Genomic DNA, 7839 nt, shown 5'->3' with positions numbered 1-7839 from the left:
TGGGCTTTGAAGCAATTACTAGAAAATTCGGCACCACCATCACTTTGAAAAATCTTGATACGAGTGGAATGTTGGGTTTCAACAAATTTTTGAAATTGAAGAAAAATATCAAAGAAATCAGATTTAAACTTCAGAGGATAAAACCAGGTGAATCGGGAATAATCATCAATAAAAATGATATAGTAGAGAAAACCCGATGTTGATTTGACTGGGGAAGGACCCCAAAGATCGCAATGAATGAGATCTAACACATGAGACGACCTGCGTTCATTTTGAGAATAAGGCAAACGATGATTTTTAGCAAGTTGGCAGGTACTACATAGCTTGGGAAAAGGCAATAAAGACGTAAGAGAAAGATGTCCTTTTTTATTTAAAAATGAAATAACATAGTGATTCACATGACCAAGACAAGCATGCCATAAATCATATGAAGCACGCAGAGATTTATTTTGAAGAACAGAAAGAAAAGCAGAGTTGCCGCGCTCCAGCACATAAAGCCCTCCATCTCTTTTACCGGTTGCCACCACTCTTCCTATTTAACGATTCTGGATAGTGAAAGAAGCATTATTAAATGCAACAGAGAGGGGAAATTCAGAAGTTAACTTACTAATTGAAAGAAGATTTTTCGTGAGATGAGGAACAACCAAGACATCTAATAAGTGAATATTTGGAACAGGAGAAAAGGTACCAATATGGGTAATGGGTAGAGATGCACCGTTTCCTACAATCACAGAGTCCTTACCCGTGTAATTTTTGGACTGATCCAAAGTAGATGAATCAGTGGTCATATGGGCGGAAGCCCCAGTGTCCAAAAACCAGTCAGCAGCCTCGGATCTAGAGAGAGAACAAGATGTGTTGAAGGCTTCAGCAAGATGAGTCGAGGAGTCAGTTTGAGCATACCGCTGATTGCAACGATCAGCATAATGGCCCTCCATGCGACAAATTTGGCAACAGGGTGGACGACGACCCTGACCAAAGTGGGTGCGTCCTCGGTTGGAAGAGTTGCGGCCGTGGGAATGAGTACGACCTCGGTGGTTACCACAGGAAGCAGAAGAAGTTCCATGGGTATTGGTACGACTACGATTAGTGGCTGTGAACGCCGCAGTGGTGGCAGAAGCCTCAAGGGACCGCTAGAACAACTCAAAACTTTCTGCTTTAGAAACTAAATCTTCAAAACAGGGGAGAGTGGTGAGAGCCATCTGAGCGGTAGAAAAACTGGAAAACTCAGTGCCGAGGCCACGTAGGAACTAGTGCACTTTGTCAATGTCCTCGACAGGTCTACCAATGGCATGGAGCTGGTCACAGAGGGCTTTAAAAGTACGAGCGTACTTAGCAACGGTTTAGTGCCGCGTTTCATCAGTTGCAAATCATCCCTGAGTCATAGTTCACGGGCTTTTGAATGATGGCTGAAGGTATTCTCCCACGCAACCCAGACATCACGAGAAGTGGAGAGGCCAACAACAACAGCCATGGCTTCCTCTGTGAAAGAGGATAGCAGTAAACTGAGAAGTCGTTGATCGGCTGATTCCCATGCAAGAAATGTGGGGTTGAGTGTGGTAGAGGTGGCTGGTGCAAATCGAGGTGGTGGGACAAGAGTACCATCAACATAAGCTATCAATTCTTGACTCTCAAGGAGAGGAAGAAATTGGCTTTTCTAGAGAAGATAATTAGAGGAAGAAAGCTTGATGGTGATCATGTGGATGAGAGTGTTAAAAGGGAGAAGATGAGAAGAAGATTCGGAAGCCATGGGAGAAGACGAGTGATTTTTTTTTTTGGACTTTGACTTTGACTTTGATCAAAGAGATAGGTTAGGAAAAATAAATGTTGGGCGTCAGCTCGAAGAAGCAGCAAACAGTGAAACGAAAAATAATTTTTTGGGCGAAGCGAAGAAGGATCCGAAGCGACTCACCAGGAGACGCGACGACGTCTTTTGTAAATACCGAAGCGAGAAGCAACAAGACCGAAAATAAATCGGTGAAGCAGAAACTGACAAAAGGCGATCGGACAGTGATCGACGGCAGATTGCGATGGTAAATACCGAAGCGAGAAGCATCAAAGCCGAAAAATAAATCGGTGGAAGAGAAATCGGAAAACGGTGATCGAATAGTGATTCACGGCAGATTGGTTCGCGTTCGGCTGGAGGTTTGTTATGCACGCAATAACATTACTATTTTAGTTGTTTTATTTAATTTACTTTATTTTATTTCAGTTTTAGGCCATAGGGGTATTTTTGGAATTATTTATTAATAGGGATATTTTTGGAATATTTTATTCATAGAGATATTTCTGTAATATTTTATTAAACCCTAACAGGGTGAACCCTATTTAAGGGGTAAGAGTAATGAGAAAAGGAAGCATTGAAGTATTAAGAATTAGGTTAAATTTAGAGTAAAGAGGCTTAGAGTTCTCCTCAATGAGCTCTAGGGTTTTCAAGCTTCCCTTAGGCTTGATCTTTCGTTTTCGTCTTCCCCATGTCTTCCTACTACCCCTACGGTAATGCTCCCAAAGAATCCACGTGTCAGATCTGGGACCGTAACAATTGGTATCAAAGCGGGAACACAATGGGTTATTCTATATCCCAAGAAAGATGGATTGCTATGGGTAAGGAATTGGGGAAAATACAAGCACGGTTAGATGCTTCCATTAAACGTTATGGAAGAGAGAAACTTGTTGTTACAACAAAACAGGTCATACGACCTCAAATCTCTATCTCAGACGGGCAGAACGGACCATGGCCAGAAAATTCAAAAATTTTGTCTCGAGAGGCGGACGCAGAAAAACAACATAAATCAGTCCTCCCCTGCTCACGACAACCCAAGCACATAGCCATAGTCCATTACGCACGGGAGGGGAAAAATTTCCGTTCTGCACGGGAGGGGAAAAATTTCCCGGCCATTCCGACCGGGAAATATTTCTGAGAGTCTGTCTCGGAAAAATTTCAATCGGCGAAGCCTCCAAGGGCTGCTAGTCACCGTGGAAGCAGCACGAGACTTCGTCGGCGACAATTCTGCCCTGTTCGGCGACATTCCAACAGCATCTACCGTCGACATTCCAGCAAAAGATCGTCGGCGACATTTCCGCAGAAGACCGTTGGCGACAATTCCGCAGAAGACCCATCAGCGACATTCCAGTAGAACCGTTAGCGATATTCCGAGAGCCCTTTGTCTCGACAACTCTCCCATCGGAGAAGCGAAGCCCAACGAGCTGCTCTTCATCACCGAAAAATCAGGCGATTCCGTCGGTGCCGGGAGAGAGGAAGGAGACGTCCGTCGCTGGACTTCGTCGGTGCCGTGAGGAAAGGATCCACCAGCTGCAGAGTTCGGGAGTGCCGAAGGAAGAAGACGACTCCCGATTAAATTTTCCTAACTTAGGAAAATTTAATCGGCCCGGTCCGCTAAGTCGCACGCCGGACCGGGTTCCTGAACCGAGTCAACCCAGGTTAACTCAAACCGGCCCAAAAAAAAAAAAAAAGGGGTCCAGAAGTGGGGTCGTGCGCCGGACCGGGTTCCTGAACCGAGTCAACCCAGGTTACCTTGGACCGGCCCAAAAAAAAAAAAAAAAATTATTGTCCTGAAGGGGGGTCATAGCTATCGCGGATGCTACTTCGGCACCGGTGGAGACATCAGCATACCGACACTACTTCCGAGCTTGAGGACAAGCTCGTCTTCCAAGGGGGGTGTAATGTTATGCACGCAATAACATTATTATTTTAGTTGTTTTATTTAATTTACTTTATTTTATTTCAGTTTTAGGCCATAGGGGTATTTTTGGAATTATTTATTAATAGGGATATTTTTGGAATATTTTATTCATAGGGATATTTCTGTAATATTTTATTAAACCCTAACAGGGTGAACCCTATTTAAGGGGTAAGAGTAATGAGAAAATGAAGCATTGAAGTATTAAGAATTAGGTTAAATTTAGCGTAAAAAGGCTTAGAGTTCTTCTCAACGAGCTCTAGGGTTTTCAAGCTTCCCTTAGGCTTGATCTATCGTTTTTGTCTTCCCCATGTCTTCCTACTACCCCTACGGTAATGCTCCCAAAGAATCCACGTGTCAGATCTGGGACCGTAACAAGGTTCACATTGCACGTCAGAGAGCAGACGACGAACAGAGGAGATGAACAGCGACGGGATGCACCGCCAAGAAAGCGAAGTTGTCGTCTTTCTTCAACGGCGACGATGACAGAGGCGAAGAACAAGGACACCGCAAAAAAAATTAAAGGGGCAGAGAAGCTCAGCGGAGAGAAAAAAAAATTTAGAATCACTCGGCAGAGACAGGGTAGAACGCTTGCTTTGATTCCATGAAAGGATTTGATAAAAATCACCACACTTCAAAGGTGGAGTTGATGATCAATTTATAAGCTTTACAATGTCATATAAAAAATATTACAATCAATCTGAAATGGAAATTATACAAAGAATTAGCCTATAATCAGGGATAATTATCCTCAACGGAATATACAAAAATGGAGCCTTGAATCAAGGCAATATATCTGTAACAGTATCTTCAACAGTTCTCCCGTTCATGGTGTCATTTTCTCCGGTAATGGCGACGTGACCTTCAGCAAAACAGACCTCGGCTTAACGACAATAATTCCACGACTGAATTATTTCCTACAGAACGGAAATAATTCTGGCGCAAGCTTCCAATTGAGTGACCTTGGCGTGCGCCGCAAACACTGCCAGAGAAGTTAAGCGAGACGAACGGTGAAGTTAAGCGAAGACGATAGCCAGTAGCAGCAGAAACACTACTCGGGAAGACGCCATGAATTTTCTCAAGAGTGAAGACAACAGATTATATACCAAGGGTAAGGCAGTTTATCGAGGTGGGAAGCAAACAATACCAGCGTTAGATTAATGAGAGAAAAAAATAGAACTCCATCTCATCATACTCTGCAGACAAATAAAATGAAGAAAGAAAAACAATACCATTAAAATAAACCACGAATATCATTAACTAAAAACAACATTATGACAAAAGAAAAATACTTTGTTTCTGAACCTAGAAAAAACCATACTCGAGTCTTAAAAATCAAAGCTATGATACCATGTTGATTTTCAGGACTCCATGAATTTAGCTCACGGAGAAAAAGGGAAAAAAACTCATTGGGAGAAAATAGGAGGAAGAAGGGTTATGGAATTGATTTAACCCTCCCCCTAAAGCTCTATTTATATATTAATAAAACTACTACATTATAATAATACCCCTGAACTTAGGGTTTAGGGTTTAGGGATTTAACCCTGGAACTTTAATTTAATTACATCAATGCCATCTCTATGAGATGACCCTTTATTTACCATCTTGTCATCAATGTATGTGGGCCTATGGGCCTTCTCCTTGATTTGTGGGCCTTGAACCCGTCTTCAATATATCTTAGATGCATGGGTTTTCCATGATCTTATGGGTATGGGTTTGGGCCCATCTTCTAGTACACTTAGATATGTGAGTCTTCCTTTGTTGTGTGTGTGGGCTTGGGCCCTATCTTCCAACACTAATGTTTTGTCAGAAGTCTCAAACTAATCTTGAATAGTTTTAAGATATTCTTTTGCTTTGGCAAAATCAAGGATGGATCCATGGATACTTTCCCCAATGTGAGAATTGATAAACATAAAACTTAAGCGATCTAATCGCTCCCAGAAATCAACTGATATTTTTTCAACTTGGGTACTTGATTCCAAGGCCATGGAGGTTCATCCACTCGAAATGCTAAATCAAGGTACTACATGTTAGGAATTGTACGCCCTAATTCCAAACTAATGAGAGCGATAATAAGAAATGTGGAAAAAGGACAAAAACAAGCACGAAAATACACAATAAGGTTTATACAGGTTTGCCTCAAGGTGAGACTACGTCCTGTCTTCCACCATTGCAATAATCTACTATGAAGATGAAATAACTTACAAAGAGAAATCGCCCTTTTAGCGGCGAACCCCCAATTTAAAGAGAAAACTAGGGAAACCGCATTACAAGAATGAAATTCCTAAACTGCCCTTAATGAAACAACAGTCAATATATCGTGGATCACATGGGGTCTCCGCCCCCCTTCCAACCCCCATGTCGACCTTACCGCGAAGGTCGATCCGCAACCAACTTAGCGTAAGGCATTAATTAGTCTCCACCACTTGAATCCGCACTCCATGCAAGGACGATTTTCTCCTTCCTTTCATCATAATTATTACCATTCAGAGAAATAATATTGGAGGAATAAAAATTTGGAACAGATAAAGTTTGAAGAACTGCAAAATACACAACAATGTTTACTGAAAATGCAATGGAACCAAAAACTGAATATTTACCGATGTAAATAAATTCAAACAAATTTATCAACATGTGAGTTGGCTTAGATTATAACACAAACGATTTATATCGCTTTATGATGGCTTCATAAATTTATCTCTAAAGGAATTTTCTAGGCCTGTGGGCGACCAAAACTTTGTTTTAAATTTTCCTATCCAATTCTAGTTAATCTCTTAAATATAAAAATTACCACGTGAGGTTAAATTATTAACTTTCTATGGGTAATCACAAAATTTTATGTCATTAACTTTATGTGACTAAACTTAATGTCGCTAGACATTTTTCATAGTTAAGAATGTTGTGGTTATTACTTAATTATTCGAATGTAAACCAAAATATGACATCAAAATAATTGACTAAAATTTATGCCAATTATTAATATCTTATATTTAGGTCAATCATAATATGCATAGAAGATTAAGTATGCATAAAACCTAAATAAAATTTTCACATATAAAAATTAATACATATTAAACATTCATATATGCATATCCAATTATTTAATCCATATGTACTAAAATGAAAAAGAATGATAACTAAAGTATTCTATTTTTCCTGTTATTTATATATGAATTAAGTGTATCCAATGATAACACTGGGGTTGGATGGGCCATGAGCACGTTTGGTGCTCTTGCGCGTACAGTGGTGCGGGACAGCCAGAGAGCATGATGTCATGCTCCTGGCTTTGGCTACGCTCCAACGAGAGGATGGAACACCAGCGCACACTACACCGGTCTCCGCTCTGTTCGGTCACGCTACTCTCTGTTGCTCACGACCAGGCGTCTCGTCCAATCATCTCATCCGTTTAGGACTCTACTCACCATCCCTGCACCGCCGTCTCCTTCCTTAGGTGCCATCGTCGCCGATGTGCATCCGACGAGCCCAACACATCGGTGTATACAGGCTTACATTACAACATTTCTCACTCTTAGTGCTATGTGATTGCTCCTCTCGACTGCGGTTCAATGTGTATGATGATTCACAAACCATCACCTAGACAGTTCACGATCCGTCACTTAAGTTACCCATCCGTCATACTATTTTCCACTGTCATTGGTCACCGGTTACGACCTTTTGGTTTCCCATCGTTTGGTGGTCTCTTTTGATAGAGAAGAGCCTATAAAAGGGGCTATGGTCTTGCAGAGGTATGCATGAATGTTGCCGTCGATGAGCCTTTGTGATAGATGAGACATTCTATTTGCTGGAGAAGATAGCGGAGAAGCTTTGTTCGTTGGAAGTTGACACCATGTCTGGAGGGATGATTTTGGTTTATGAATTTCATATATGGTTTTGAAATTCTATTTAAAGCATTCCTACATGTGGTATCAGAGCTCCCTCTCTGATATGGAGTCATTTCCGTGGAGAGGAGCTCTCTGCGTACTCTGCGAGTGCTGGTGTTGTGGAGCCAACCGGCATCTCGCTCGGAGTTGTACATCTGTCGGCGTCATCGTCGGATGACAGTGGCCGAAGTCTGTTGGGAGGCGACATCCGGCAGAGGGCTGTCGTGGACGCTGAGAGTTATCTCTGCGCGTGAAGATGA

Source organism: Aristolochia californica, unplaced genomic scaffold (genome assembly GCF_029961685.1).
Source record: "Aristolochia californica isolate CCGP_79_NKW_82.1479 unplaced genomic scaffold, dmAriCali1.0.hap1 SCAF_4, whole genome shotgun sequence".
Classification (NCBI taxonomy): domain Eukaryota; kingdom Viridiplantae; phylum Streptophyta; class Magnoliopsida; order Piperales; family Aristolochiaceae; genus Aristolochia; species Aristolochia californica.
Note: the sequence above shows the minus strand (reverse complement) of the source record.